The 15,998-nt window shown below is 41.5% G+C and overlaps 1 pseudogene; it reads left to right on the top strand.

Moving 5' to 3' along the window:
* The first annotated feature begins 7,713 nt into the window (after positions 1-7,713).
* Positions 7,714-9,170, top strand: LOC106889250 (annotated as a pseudogene).
* Positions 9,171-15,998: the final 6,828 nt, after the last annotated feature.

Below are 15,998 nucleotides of genomic sequence, written 5' to 3'. Positions count from 1 at the left end.
CCCCTTCAGTGCTACTCACAAATTCACAGCTTCTAGAGCTGATGTGTTGTTTTAGTCTCCTCAAGTGTTTGCTTCTTTGGAGATGGTGTGTGCTTATATATATATTCAGTAGTTCTCTCCATAAGTGAATTGTGCTAAAACTGATCCCTTGGGATGCACAAGCTGCTGGTCTGTGAAGAAGAGCCAAGCAGAATGGCAACATTATGCACCATTGTGTCTAACCCCCCTGTCTTATTGCTCCATTTTCTTACCCTGCTGGTTATGAATGCAGCATATCACGTTGCCTTTCCTTAAACAACCAGGATGAGGTTATTCTGACTTAATTAAGACATCTGCAGTGAGGATGCCTCCATGTTTTGAAGCAACCATCTGGAACCCCACTGTAGTCCATGGGGAGAAACAGGCATGTTTGTGTCAGTTTGTCTCATCCTAAAGCAAATGATTCACGCGTTGGGTGCGTCATACTGCAAATTACCTTTTCTTTTTCCTCCATGACTATAAGACCCTCAAGTTACCACCTCACACAATGTAGCTATCCAAATTTCATTCCTAATCTCACTCTTGATTACTGCAGCAGCTAGGGATCACAAAAAAGAGCATGGCATTTCATTACACAGATCCCTATAAAGAAAAGGAACAGGACTGTTGCTGAAAGTTGTACTTGTTTCAGCAAGAAAGGTGAAGACTTAGAAAGAAAAAAGAAAGGCTATTCTGTTATACAGCAATGTCGGACTTGTATATAGTAAAGTTATTGCATTGAGCTCAAGTGCAGAAGGGGAAGTGTGCTTTCATTGGAATTAATGGGTTAAATCAAACTACTGACTTGCAGATTAAATGGGTTGAGTCAAGCTTTGCAGGAAGGAAAAGCACCAACAGTCTGCAAAATGAGCAAAAATGGCGTATAAAAATAAATGAAAGAGGACAGCCTTTACGGCATCATTTGTAACTTGGAATTATGTCAAATATGTAAAGTTGACCTCTTTTTCCCCATTATGTAAGAGGTTCTTCAGAAGAGGTTTCTTGCACAACATTTGCGAATGAAGTGGGTAACCAAAGTAGCCAAAGAAATTCTGAGTGGAAGTGGAATATATTGAACTGGAATATATCAATAGTCCTGTTAAGAATGTAAGTGTAGTCATAGATTTTTTCTAATCCACCATGATGTTAGTGAACAGAAAGCTGGAGAAAAATTCCAAATTTATATCTTTTATATATATACACACACATACGTATATACACACATATACTAACATTTAAAGAATGAAGTAGGAAGACATAGATTCTGTTTTAAAAATGGTCAAAGACCTTACATGTATTCCTTAAGAAAGTGATAGGTCTTGTGGAAAACTAAGGCCTATACAGGAAAAGCAGTACAGCTTTTACATAGTGTCTGCTGTCTTCCAGCATCCCCCTGTCTTCCCTCTGGTCTCAGAACCCAATTCAGGCAACCAGCCTGCGAAATCCTTCCTCCTGAAGGCCTCTGGGTGTAGCTTTCAGGTCTCTCCTTGTGCTTTCACCTACAGGGACGCCTGCTGTGGTGTGTCCTGCTCTTCTGCTTCTCCACAAGGAAAAGATGATGGTCTTTATGATAGCACATAATTTATGCTTTTTGTATGCTATCATATGGAACAAACTCCATTAGCTCAAGATCACAGCCCATGCTTTGGAAAATTATTTCAAGTACTGTCAATTTTCCTGGTTTACCCCTTTTGCAATATCATATCAACTGAAAAATACCTCTGAAGATGCAGACTGTCATTTTTGTCTCTTACTTCCAAAAACCTACACCCGTTGCCCAAGTCACCTAGCTTGGCTTCTTAGGCTCTGTCACAATCCTATGTGTGACCAGAACAGGGCCCCTTTCATCACATCACCTGTTATAAAGTTCGTGTTAATTAGAAGGCATCACTGCCACCCAGGGTTTCTGCTTCTCTGTACATATACTAGAAGAGAAACTTTCTGCCTCTCACAGATTTACAGTCCAAGAAACAAAGAGAATGGGTGGAGGAAAGGAGACTCTCATACTGTACTGAGTGAAACATATCACCAAAAAAAGTGCACAGCTTGTCTAGGGCAGTACGTGGTAGAGCCTTAAATTTATAATCTCAGTGAAGAACACTTCTCTCTTACTACCTGCCTTGTGTAATAAGACCAATATCATAATGACTTAAACATGTTTTCTATATAAAATCTGAAGTACTGACATATTAACATTATTTTCCATGGCCTTTCAAGAGGGTTTAGGGAATACTGTTACACTTATGCAGACAAATTAATGAAGAACAGCTAGAATCAGGTGAGGTACATGTAACACAAAGACCTGAAGGGAGATCTCTTTAAAGGGAAGGTGAACAAAACTACACAGGAGTAACTCAAGTAAGTTTTTGGTTTCAGTAGCTGAAGTTATATAATTTTTTTCAGGTGTGACTCTTAAAATTCACATCTAAATGCACACACCCAACAACAACTGCTGAAGCAGCAATATTTGGATGTTAGTTTGGATGGAGAGACTGTGCATGCATTGACTTTGAAATGCATGGAGTGTAGTTACTCTGCTCATGAGCTTTTCGCAGGTTGTTTGTACTTTCTGTACTAGGCTGTTTTAAGTGGCTACTGAACTGCAGGTCAGGAAATTGAAGATGTTAAGGCTGGATTTTGGCAGCCTGGAAGAACCTCACAGCTGGCTACCCATCCTTCTGTGGTGCTGTGGCTGGTGCTGCTGAGACCATCACTTATCACTAACACAAAATAATGTCATTACTGTTCTCTCTTTCTTGTTGTTGTTGGTTTAGTTGGTTGATTGGTTTGGTTTGTTGATGATTTAGTTTTCTGTCAGCCAAGTAAGCATGAAGTGACTTGGCTTTTAAAATCAGTGGGGAGTGGGAGATTTCTGTAATAGTTGATGTGATTGCCTAAGCTTGATACCTAATATAAATAGTGTGCCTTCATGTCTGCATTTTGTGCCCAGCAATATTTAAAAATTAGATAGCTTCTACTGTACCTTGCTAAACATAATTGTAAATTCTATTCTAGATAATGCCATATATGACAAGGCTAAAAGCCTTCCTCTGTCTTCATGTCTTTGCTTCAGGCTATAGAAAGGTAACTGATTAATAAACAACTTTATATATTCTTTCCCAAGTGCAGTTCTAGAAGGCTAATGATTTATTAAAGCCAGACACCGAATCCTTCCATTGCATCTTACTGTGATTTCTACGGTTTATTCATCCAAAGGTGCTCCAGCATCTGAATCCAGCATCCAAATCTGCTCTCTCTGAGTATGGTGTAACAGACCATTGTAGCAGGAATAAATTGTGGGAGACCCTGTCTACAGGCAGTTCCTGAATTTAAAGCATATACATCAATTAAACTGAAAGTAGAATACTACTTCTCTAAAGTAAGTTTCCAAAACCACTACAGCTCTAGAGCTTGTTTTCCCCCCAAAAAAGTATTCAGATATCACAGGAAAGCTGACATACACTTTCTTGTTGTATCAGCTGTTATCAAGGCTGTTATGTAGAGGGGAAGCAGGCAGGCACTCTTAACTACTCTACAGTAGCTTATATATGGAAATTATTTTGTCTCAGTATCTCCATTCCTTTTAAATACTGGACCAGCTCCACAGGTGCAATAGTTTCTTTCCTTGTCTTTCTCCATTTTTGTTTTCATTCCATTTTATCTGCTTATTTTTTCTGTTTCTGGACACAATCACAAATCCCAGTCATGTCAGACATGCACAAATAGTTACAGTATTGTTTTAACTTGACTTTGCAGACAAGTAGGGCATGTTTTGCTTAGCTTGAAAGGTATGGGTACCACGTACAGTTTGGAGGTATCCCCAGCTGCGGCAGTGGTGAGTTCTGACTCACTCTGTGCTTGTCTACTTGCACCCTCTCCCTCTATCCTGTTACAAAATCCTTGCACCTGCCAAATTAAGACTCCAGTTGCATCCCATTCAGTTGAGCTGTCAGTTAGGAAATGCATCTGTATGCTCTCTGAACTGGCTGTGTTACCCCAAAACCCATGTTTTGTGAACTTTTGGGTAGACAGGTCCACAAACATCATGAAAATTGAACATGAGGCCAAGGTACAGAAAGCCACCAAAAGCATGATTCAGACAAAATGCAAGTAATTTTAATCCTAGTACATTATTCATCTTTAGTCCATGTAACTGTTTAGACAGCCTTAACAGTAGCAGAGTCTGTAGGCTTTCAAATCTCCATGGGTAAAGCTCCTCCATGTCAAATATTGTGCCAATTAACATACCCTAAGGCAGTTAAATGGCATGTCTCACTACTTATCTCAAGCTTAAATCTGTTTGACATTCATAAACTAGTCATCCCTATTGATGAAAGCCCAAAGCATGACACAGTTTCATTCCAAAACCTGGCCACAAGAGGAGGAAGTGGTGGCCTAACCTTGGTATATACAGTAGCTTGGTGGTTAGTGCACTTGCTGAAGAAGTAGGGCACCTGGAGTTTAGTGTTTTCATAAGCCTGGGAGGGAAATCAAGTGTGTACCTCAGGTCTCCTCTCTCATCACGCCTGCTCTGCAGAGAAAGAGCAACAGGCCCTCACAGCTGAAGGATAGATTCAACTGTGGATGTGAAGACAGAAGTTGGGATGATCAAACTCAGTTTTACTTGAATAGCTAAGTCATTGATTTTGAGAAATGCCAAAGTCCTGGTTGATAGTTCCCAATTTTACAGTAACTGCATGAGAAATGCCAAAGTCCTGGTTGATAGTTCCCGATTTTACAGTAACGCCTATGAGCAAGCTTAATGTTTACTGCTGACTGCTGTAAGCCCCAGTGTGCTGTGCCTATCTGTGTCTATTGCTTTGTTGTGGTGATGCTGAGCTTCTCTCAGGTGCGGGTGGTGAGGTCTTAAGATACTTTCAGTATGATTTGCTTTATCTTTCAGCATTAGAATCAAAACATTCTTACCATATATTCATTCAAGCAAATTAAAATTCAGGGAGATGTTTATTTCAAGGAATGTCTTGGTCTCCAAATGCTTCCACTGGCTAACAGCTAAACTAAAGAGAAGAAATAAAGAGAGTAGGTTTACATACTTTATATGAGAAACAACTCGAATCTGCTAGTGGAAACATTCGTTTATCATTGGGAATCATAATTTCCTAATTAAATTGCACTTGTGATGGGCTTTGTTTCTTTCAAAAACTGATCTCCATGTCTTCAAATAGTAAACCATCAGGAGAAGAATATTTCCCAGCAAACTCTTCTTTGTGTAAATTCCAGAAATCCTTTTCACTGCAACTCTATTTTCATTGTTCTCTTTAGCACATAGGTACCCACACATCCATATTCAGACATAGAATCATGGAATTGTTGCCTGGGGTAGTCAATTCCGTGCAGGCGACACAGCCAATAAAAGCAAAAAGACATGCACAAGCTGGTAAGTGAAAATCTGTGCTCAGTACTGACATTTGAAGCAAGAAAGGCTGGGCTACAAAAACCACGTTCAACTATCTATGAATTTTCACAATTCAATGTCTGTGGGACAGAGCTCATTTAGGTTTGATATGTTGTGGGAACTACATTATTGTGTTTCCAATGTGCCTCTCAGCTTTGAGTTAATATTCCATTCCATTAAGAGGTGACAGACACTGGATACCATCTAGTCAAGATGTTAGCAACTCATGTGGAATGGAATTGCTCATCTCAGACCAGTTCCTCATGTGTGTCTCCACAGCTGACAGCCTCTGACAAACACCAAAGGCCAAAACCAGACTGGTTCTCAGAAAATGAGCTATCTTTCCACTCTTGAATGAGATCTTGTCATACCAGTGTAAGCTGTATCACTAGATGAGCATGAGAAATTTTTGATGTCTCATATTGTCTCTTCTATGAGTTCAATTTACAGTACTTCAACTAAACACAACCAGTAATTTCACTTATTCCAATCGCTATAGTAACAACTTTAATTCACACATGCCCTTTCTAAGGTGATTTACGACAGAACCAATATGAGGGAACAGATGAGCGTTCTTGCAGCTAGGTTGAACTGCCACTTAATAATCACAGTCAATATTCCCTTGTTTTAATGCTCAACATCATGTTAAAAATGGAGTGTTTCACTGCAAGCTGCATGCAGAGCATGCAGGATTAAATGGGGCTTCTAGTGTGATGCATGTAAAAACCCCTTAGATAACTAGGACACCTGTTGATGCTAATATAGAAGCATGCATGAAAACAAGTGTGCCACACTGAAATGTATGTACACAAATATTAAGAGGATTAGAGAAATGCTAAATTGTATAGAGTGGCATTTAACACAAACACATCTGGAATCTAAGCAGAATGGGAATAACATACACATAGCTGATCTCTTGTTAGATGGCTTTTTTTTGTCTCTGTACAACAATGTCATTTGCTTAGACTTAAAAATGCTGTTTAATATAGATCTCTGTTTGGAACCCGTCTCTAATTCATGGCTACTTTCATTTAGTAGCTAGCACCTTTGCCATACGAGTTGCAGGAAAAAGTAATTAAATTTAATAGAAACAACCCGTGCTTCAAAGCTGCCCTGGATTTAGGGCTACAAGGAGAAGCAATTACACTCTGGAAGCCAAGAATTCAAGCTGAAGTTATACTGTGGGTTTTTTATTCCTTTTTTAAGGAATTTTTTTCTGTAAACCGATTTGGATTGCCAGACCTGATTGGATTCAAAGATATAGAAATTTTCTTTTTGGGGAAATCTTCTCTTGAAGCAAAATTTAAACAAAAAATCCAGATGGGGTTCCCCCTGAACTGGGGATCAGTTATGAAGATCCAGGTTATTTTTAATCCTTCTGAACAAACTTCAGAAAAAAAGAGTTTGTGCTTCTAAACAAAGTGCTGGATGGAGAAGGGGAGTATGGAAGGAAAACATCTGTGCATCTGTTTATTTGCAGGCAGGTCAGCTTGTCAGCAGTCAGGATATAGATTAATTAGGGGAAGGAATTTCTTTGCACTAGAAGGTATTATAAGCACTGTTTAAAGTTGTCAAGATTTTTTAAACAGCAAGAGGCAGAAATTATTATTTCACATTTGTGATTTTACCAAAAAATAGACTTAAGTAACAAGGGCAGGAAAAAAGGACTACAGAATGCCATAACTGTTCCAAACATAGTTCTACCTATTTATTTTTAGTAGTTTCCTATAAAGGATCAGAAAGGATTCAGTTGAAAAAGGTCTGTTTCCAATATAGATTGTATTCAGAAAAGCAAACTGGTGATCCAGTTAATACTTACAGGGAAGCAAAATTGTCCTATTCTTCACCACTCTTGGCAATATTTTATAGAGTCTTAGCTAAGACAGAGGCACATGTGAAAAATTTAACAATTGTCATAATGCATTTTGCATTACACGCTTTTCTATTCTGAGGAAAAATAGGCTCTCAGGCTTGTTACAGGGAAACATTGATGGTCCATGACCTGTGGATCAGACTTGGTGAACTGATAGTCCTCTGGCTAGAGACATGGAGAAGCTACGCTGGCCATATCAAGGGAAGTTCCTGGAATCAAATAACTTGCTGAAAAAATGTATTATTTTAGCGCTGGCCATTGTGATGTAGTTGGGGGCAGACATGTTAGAAACAGTAAGCTGTACAACCCCGAGAAGAGTTCCCTAGCAATGGTGACCAGTCTGTAAAGGGAGAATGGGCAAACAGTGCCAGGGAGCCACTCTGAGGAGCCATCAACTCTACGAAGAATGTTTGACCCCAATGTTTTTGCTGTCCCAGCTGTAATCTTTGACAATGGATCTGGGTTATTCAAAGTAGGTATCGCAAGTAACTGTGGCCTAAGTTCACAGGAACTGATGGTCACTCAAAAGTCAAAGCTGCACTGCTAGGAGCTGGACAGAAAGAATGTTACACTGGAGAAGCAGCTCAGTCCAAAAGAGGGGTCCTGTCTCTGAATTATCCAGTCGACTATGGCATAATTACATGCTGGGGTGATACGGAAAGGATCTGGAGATATTCCTATGAGTATGAGCTGAGAATCAAAGTCAGTGAAAGGCCTGAAACCTGCCTCAATCCTCTGCAAACTAGGAAAAAAAATACTGTCCCTGTTTTGGCTGGGATAGTGTTAATTTTATTCCTAGTAGCTGTTATAGTGCTGTGTTTTGGATTTAGGATGAGAATAATGTCCTTAAAACACTGATGTTTTAGTTCTTGCTGAGCAGAGCTTACACTAAGTCAAGGGCTTTTCAGCCTCTCATACTGCCCTGTCAGTGAGGAGGATGGGGGTGCACAAGAAGCTGGGAGGGGACAGCCAGGACAGTTGACCAAACTGGCCGAGGGATATTCCGTACCGTATGACATCATGCTCAGCATACAAAGCTGGGGGGAGCTGGCTGGGGCAAGGCAGCCACTGCTTGGGGATGGGCTGGGTATTGGTCGGCGGGTGGTGAACAATTGAATTGTGCTTCATTTGTTTTATATATTTTGTATCATTATTATTATTTTCCCTTCCTTTTCTGTCCTGTTAAACTGCCTCAACCCATGAGTTTTACCATTTTTCTGATTCCGTTCCCTATCCCAATGCAGGGGGAAAGTGAGCGAAGGGCTGCGTGGTGTTTAGCTGCCTGCTGGGTTAAACTGCAGCAATGATAGGGATCATGTTCAAAGGCTTCATGGTGCCAGCTATGCACTTTGCAGTCCAGGCAACTCTAGCGCTTTATGCATCGGCCCATATTACTGGAATAGTCATGAACAGGACAGAGACAGTATGGTGTTATCCACAGTGTCCCCATATATGAAGGATACTGTTTACCTCATGCTGTCTCCAGACTGCATATTGCTGGCCGAGATATCACTGAATATTTTATGAAGATTCTTTAGGAGAGTGGAGGCTCTTTTGTTAGCACAGCTGAAAGGGGAATTGTGAGAGACATCAAAGAGAAGTTGTGATAGGTAGCTGAAGACCCTATCCAAGAAATGAAAGCAAAGTCAGAAGACATCATGAAAGAATACAGGCTACCTCACAACAATATCATTCAAATGGGCAACCAGTTCCTTCATGCACCTGAGACCCTTTTTTGTGCCAACAGATATTGGAGTTGAAGCTCCTGGTGTGCACAAAATGATCTTCAACAGCATCATGAAATGTGACATTGACTTCCTACCCAGAAAGTCATCGCGGCCCCTCTACAGCTGCTGCTTATAAAGAAGTGTCTCACAACATGTCATGAACACTTTTATCCTCTCTGTTTGATTATAGCTGTTCCCCTGGAGACTGCTTTTCCAGCTGTTGGGCTGCATCTGGGATTTGACCCTCGGGAGCATCTCAACAGTACATTGTCAATGTCTGTTTACCAGGCAGAATAAACATGTACTTCTTAATACTTTACTCAACTGCAAGTTAATGGAATACTTTCTCTGAAGGTCTTCAAGGAGATTGTGATCTGCTGACAGGTGGCACTAGTAAGTCTCGACCATTTGTTCACTTTGAGAGCAGCCAGGTCATAGGCAAAAGATCAGTCTGACCTCTTTGCAGCTGCTGCTCTGCAGACCAACATTTGATGGTTACTGGTATAGCACAGTGAGTTTAATGCACTTATTGCACGCAAACTTTCCACTCAGAGGTCACCTGGATGACCTTTCCAGCTACGGGCATCTCGACCTACACTTGTGTCCTCTGCTCATCTTTCATGCACAACCACTCACTTATGAAGAAGTAGATTACAAGACATCAGGGGGGACTTTTCTCCTCTGGATGTGATAACCACTGTGGCTGTAGGCCATGTGTCTTCAGCTTGTTAGCTGGATGCTGTCCTGGAGCCTCAGGGGGAACACAGGGCTGGGTGTTCAGCTTTAGTTATCTTTTGTATTTTTTATGACTTTATAGTACTGTATGGCACCCCTGAGGAATCCAGGGTCTCCAGCAAGCACTCTCTGCCCGAAACCCAGGAGCACCGCTGGATGTAGTGATCATTGAGCCTCTCAAACACACCATGCAACTGTCAGAAGTGCAGAACAGACTGTCTCGTTGCCTACAGGTACTCGTGGTGGGAAAACTCCACAGGCTGCTAATTGCCTAAGAACATGATCTAGCTGAGACACTGGAAAACCACTGTCTTGCAGACATGTCAGTGGCCAAACACAAGTGAGGAATATTTACACTACTTGTTGGGATATGCTGCCTCCCAAATTAATTGTACTTGTCATTAGCAGCAAATATTTCACACAACTGAGATTTTAACCATGCCATATTCTGAATGTCCCTGTGCACAGACAAGAGGGCTGGACATTCAAGCAACAAATGCATTAAGCTCACTGTGCCGCACCAGTAATGCTTACATGTTAGTCTGAGCCAAGGGGTGGAACAAGTCTGACAAAGAAACCCCTACACTGGAAGAAGGCTCAGTGGAGATGAGAATAGAGAAAAGAACCGCTTCTATTACATATTTCCATTGAGTTCTGGCAGTGAAACAATTCAAGCATGTAACTCATCCCAGACAGGCACCAGCCTCTTCTGCTCCTGAGCATCTTTCAAACTGTGGGGGGCTGCAGTGGCACCATATTGGCACAAACCAACTCTGTGCAGAGCTGCCAGTGGGTCCCACTCTGCTCTTTGACCTAGCAGAGCATCACCAGGCTATAGTAAGTTATATTCTGAGAATCACAGAATGGGTGTGGTTGTTGTTGTTGTTACTGTGAGATAGCACAGATGGCCCATCTTATGCCACGCTAGGTTTGAGAGACTTCACTCTGCTTATGGCCTTGAAGGTACACGTGGGTGGTGGCTTCAGCAGGGGGCAAGTATGGAGGGCTTCCTCCCCCTGTCACTTCCTCCTCTTCCTCCTCCTCCTAGCACCCCGGCATGTCAGGGACAGATGGGTAGCTCCATTGGGAGCACTACACCTAGGTAGGGTTGGCAACAACAGAGGCATCAGCTCTGGGGCAGGTGGGAGGCAGAAGTCCTTCATGAAGGGGCCGCAGCCTCTGCAGGGGATTTGGCAGGCAAGTGGTGGGACCAGGAGTGGCACAGCAGGGCAGAAAAATCCAGGGTTGAGTCCACATGGGACCTTCCCTACAAGCCAGCCTCTGTTCCCTGCTGCATCGGGGGCAGCTGATTCACTTTCTAGGGTGAGCACTTATTTTTCATCCCGCCTTCAGGTAGAATGAACCTTCTTATGTTATTGGCCAAGGATCAGAGGCGCAAAAGAGGAGTGGGAATTGGAAGATCTCAGAGATGTGCTCCCAAGGAGCTTTGACTTGCAAAGCTGTGCTAGCTAACAGCTCCACCCTTGTGCTACTCTTATATGAAGATAAGCTGCAAAACATTGGGTTTGGTTGGCAAGATGTTTGAAAAAACCCACCAAAAGTTGCATATGTCAGGATCATAACCGCTGACCTGATAGAGCTCGGTGTAGCTGCCATAACTACCCTCCACCTGGGCTTGAGATGGGGAGCCCAGGAGAAGCAATGGAGAGTGATCATTTGTCTTCTATATTTGTTGAAAAGGAGTGGAAAAAAGGGGACAGTGTTCTGGGTACAATGTTGTCACCAGGCAGCAAACACAATGACAGACAGGAGGAAAGGGAGTCTCCTCAACCGACGGCCTGCCAGCAAAACTGTATTCAGTCTGCATCTCAGCAGCTACACCCCACATCACCACCCACATGTGCTGAGATCACAGCTAACCTTGTTTTCCCGTGCACAGGTCTCCTGAATGAGACTGGCTTTGGCAGCATCAAAACACGGCAGCAAACACTCCAGCTAAGCACTCCACCTGGTTGAGGATGTGGCACCGTATTTAAAAATCGTCACTGTGCATCACAGCTAGACAGCAGCACATTTCTTACACATGCACCTAGAAGGAGTGCACATAGAAAAAACAGTCTCTCCTGAATTCATAATGTACCACATGGAGAACATTGCTGCTGCCACAACCTATTCTCTGTGTCCACCCTCTCCCCTCAATATGTGTTGCAGGACCCCCATCTCATGGTCTTAGCACAGCCACAGGGTTTCTCTAGAGGCCGGCCTGAAAAGGCAAACAGCTCAAAGTGAGAGCTGCAGCCCATCTGAAACAACCCACTGGGCATGCTAGACTGTCTTTCTCTTTATGAAGGTGATGATGGCAGGGAGTGGAGTGGTGCAAGGCATCAACTAAAGGGCAGAGGAAGAAAGGTAGCACCTTTGTGGTACATCATTAGATTTTGCTCCTGACTGAGCATTCTTACGCTTCAAAGAGGGCCTCATCTCACTGAGAAGGGTGACAGAGCTACATCCTCGGTGACTTCCCCCAAGCAGGTGCCTACCGCAGTGCTGGTGCTACCCCCACACCATTTGCCTTTACTAAAATGAGAGACACTATACATCGCCCCTCACATTCCTTTTTATTGATTTTCAAAAGTTTGGATGGCTTTCTCTTCCCAAATATTGACTTTTCAAAAGCAAAGTTTATACATAGTTCAGATTTATGTTAAAGCCTTTGTTAAAATAGAAGTTGCTGTCTACTGGCATGTGCACACGTCTTGGTAGAGGTGTCTAGATACGAAGACAAAAGACATAGGGTTTATTGATGGGAGGAAAACAGAGGGAATAACCAGGAGTCTTGGTCATGACAGTGCCCTGCATGTTAAGCACATCTGGCAGGGGAAGGGAAGAAATTATTATTTTTTTCTGTGCAAAATGTGGAGGAAAGCAGAGACAAAGAAATGATGTGGATAGAAAACAACAATCAAGGGAACAACGGCAAGCAAGGCTGTGTCTGTGGGATCTTACCTGACATAACCTGGAGCCTCTACAGGACAGGGAAGCTGTGAAGCCCTGGGTTGGCCTAAGATCCTTCTGCTTGCCAAGGCCACCCAATGCGAGCAGCCAGCAAGGTCTGTGGGGAGTGGTGTCTGGTGCTGCCACCATGTCCCAGCGGGGCAGCTTAGTGCAGCTGCCTACATGCCTGGACATCACACGGTCTCTTCCCTTTGATCTTCTAAACCTGGTCCTAGCACAGTCCCCTGCTGTGCCCTCTTTCTCATCCCAAGCCCTAAGGCCCCTTCTGTCCTCCTCCAGGCCGCATTTCCTGACCTACTCCTTCATCGTAAGCTGCTGATAGCTATGGGAGGAATACAGAGAGACTGTTCAAATACATAGGCGTAGGCATGGGGTCAGGAAAGGCAAAGTCTGCCCGGAGTTGTATCTGGTGAGGGATGCGGAAGTAGGACGTGCTTGTTTGAGCACATAGGTTACAAAAGGGAGCCTGGGGAAAATACAGGCCTCCAGTCGAATGGAGCCAGGGTGCAGTATCTCCTGCTGGTTGTAGTTCTAATTCTGGGGGTTAATAGGGTCACTTGAAAGCCTTACAGTGTTGCTGTTGGAGAAAAAAGGTGGCAGCATTAGGCTGTAATAACCTAAGAGAAATTTAGCTGCCTCTGTCAGCGGCCTCTGCTGGCCGACCTCAGCAGGGGCCTCCACTGCTGCATTAAAGTCCTCTGCAAAAAGGCCATCAGATCACCATCATTTAATTATCGTTTCGTAGTCCTCTAAATGTAATGTTTAGCTGTAAGTTGGGGCGTAATTTCTCTGTCTTTCAAGGTGAATGAAGGTGATCATCGTTTTGCAAAACGGTTTGCAAACAACTATGCTCAGTGTTACTTTTCATAAAGTGAAAAAACACCCAAGGACAAATAAAATATGATGCTAGTTTCCTATTAGAAGTTTCAGCACAGAGATACTGCCTGTCTGTTCTGACTTCCAGCTATTTGAACAATGCGAGATTTAATCTTTTTAAGCCTGTCAGCTGAGAGTATACTCTAGTTGGCAATGTGTTTTTCATATACAATTTTCTATGGAAAAGAAAAAGACATACTTTGGGACGTTTTCATGGAAAAAAAAATAAATTCCTTATCTATCTGAGGAGTGTTCCTGATTTTTTGAGTGACACAAAGACTTTCTTTCACATGCTTTTAAAAAGTGCTTTTTACTGCCAGAAGATGGTGTGCTTTCACTGCATCATGCCCCACCCAGATTGAGGAAGGGATTGTGTTTGCTGTGTTTTACACCTCTCCTCATAATGTAAGCAAGATTTATGACAAAAATCAGAAGGATTTTGTGGTAAAAACATATATTTCATACTCACTGAATACACACATTACTGTATTTTCAGGTATATTCTGCTTCTACTGTCAGTGAATTTATATATATCATAATTTTATAAAAAGAAGCTTATAAAATAATATTAAAATAAACATTATTGTTAGGAGAAAATACTTTTAACTGAAAAAATTAAGAATTAAGATTTAAAATACCTGGATGTTTTTTAATATCTGAAATATTGTTCAGGTGTTTGAAATCTTTGCACTTAAATATTTTTTTCTTGGTTTCCTATTTCTTTATGTAGACCTTGGTGAAAATTTTATATTAAAGCTGTCTTTGATGTTAAACAATTTATTCTATAAAATGTGCAAATATTTGATTTCTGTGGAAAACAGTAAACTGAAAGTGAAAAGTTTGGATACAGAATATTCTGGATATGAGTAAAATGTCAGAGCCTTCAAAAAGAAAGAAGTTTCTAACCTATTAGAACTACACCGTCACAGTACATTGCCTGCCTACGTACCTGCATGGTACGTAGGGGTCTTAAACTGAATTTAACTGGTTTGTCTTTCCTATCTATGTGTGTGGGGTTGTTCATTGGCAAAACCATAAGAAAACAAACTTTCCTTTTTAGGCCCTTCTAATGGCTTTGTTAAAGTTGTTAAAGCATGCTGGTTTTATAACTGGCCTAATTTATAATAATTTATATTTATAGATCTTATTCTTAAACCCTTGAGTTGGGAAGTGAATTGTAGGAGGTGTAATTGTAGGAGTAATGAGGACTATTACCTCTGGGTGTGAGTGGCTGATGGGTTGAAGTAGACGTCCTCATGTCTTTAAAGATTTTGTGACATTCAGCTCATGTATATGCCTTCAGAATGAGAAAACAGCAGAATGAGTATTACCATTTCATGGCTTTTACTCATTGGAAACTCCATACACAAACAGCACGTGGCTGATGTAGTAGCATAAACAAAGAAAACGTTTTGTTGGCAATGTATGCTTTGTCCTCTGTAGAAATTTGACTTGGTTGTCTCGCATGATTGTTTCTCACTTAGTTTTTCTTGGAGGTTATATCAGGGTTGCTGAGCAAGGAAGCACAAGACACTGGTGTGCTACAAAGAACTACATAGGTATCTAGCTGAATAGTCTGTGAAGAAAGGGGGTTGCGTGGGGGTTTTTTCTGGTTTGTTTGGTTTTTTTTCCCAGATATTTGTTTATCTCAAAATGAAAAATAAGTTTTCCAGTGGCTGCAGAGACTGAGACTAAAGCAAAACAATTGCTAATTTGTTGAAATATAGATATTTTTGTTACAGATTTTTCAATGTTAGATTTACAAACACCTCAGCTTCACTAGGAAGGCTTACTAAGATTGCAGTACAGCTTAACCCAGACACCCTTGCAGTTTACTGGAGAACTGGTGGCCCTGATGTAGCAAGACTGACTTAGACATAATACTAGTTTTTGCCACTGGAATTCTGTGATGTTTGTCATCAGAAAATACTGAGATTTTACACAGGTCTTGTGTCTGGGGTGGCTTGAATGAAGCCGGTGAAGGAAATTAAGTACTCAAACTCAGCGCTATTTATTTCAGGGGTACCAACTATGCTAATAAATAAGAGTGTTTATACACAAATATTCAAAGCCAACTGTAGAGTGGGACAATGCAAGTGTATGTCATATTTTGAATGTCAAGGAAATGAAACAGAATAATAAACTTACCTTGTCAATGAGAAAGAAAATTTAAATAAGTATTTGAAAACAAAAAAGAATGAGAAGTCCAACAAAACCAGCTTTAAATCTTCATTAGTATTGCAGTGATTGAAGTCTTTTACAATTTCTGGGCCTGTAACAAGTTTCTATGGACTTTTCCATAGAAAACGGAAACTTACTGAAGCTTTTCTAGGTAGATCTTTAGGGGTAGCTCACAGATTGATAACTGAAAACTATT

This window comes from Calidris pugnax, unplaced genomic scaffold (assembly GCF_001431845.1).
Source record: "Calidris pugnax isolate Ruff unplaced genomic scaffold, ASM143184v1 scaffold69, whole genome shotgun sequence".
NCBI lineage: Eukaryota > Metazoa > Chordata > Aves > Charadriiformes > Scolopacidae > Calidris > Calidris pugnax.
This window is presented reverse-complemented; position numbering and strand designations above follow the sequence as displayed.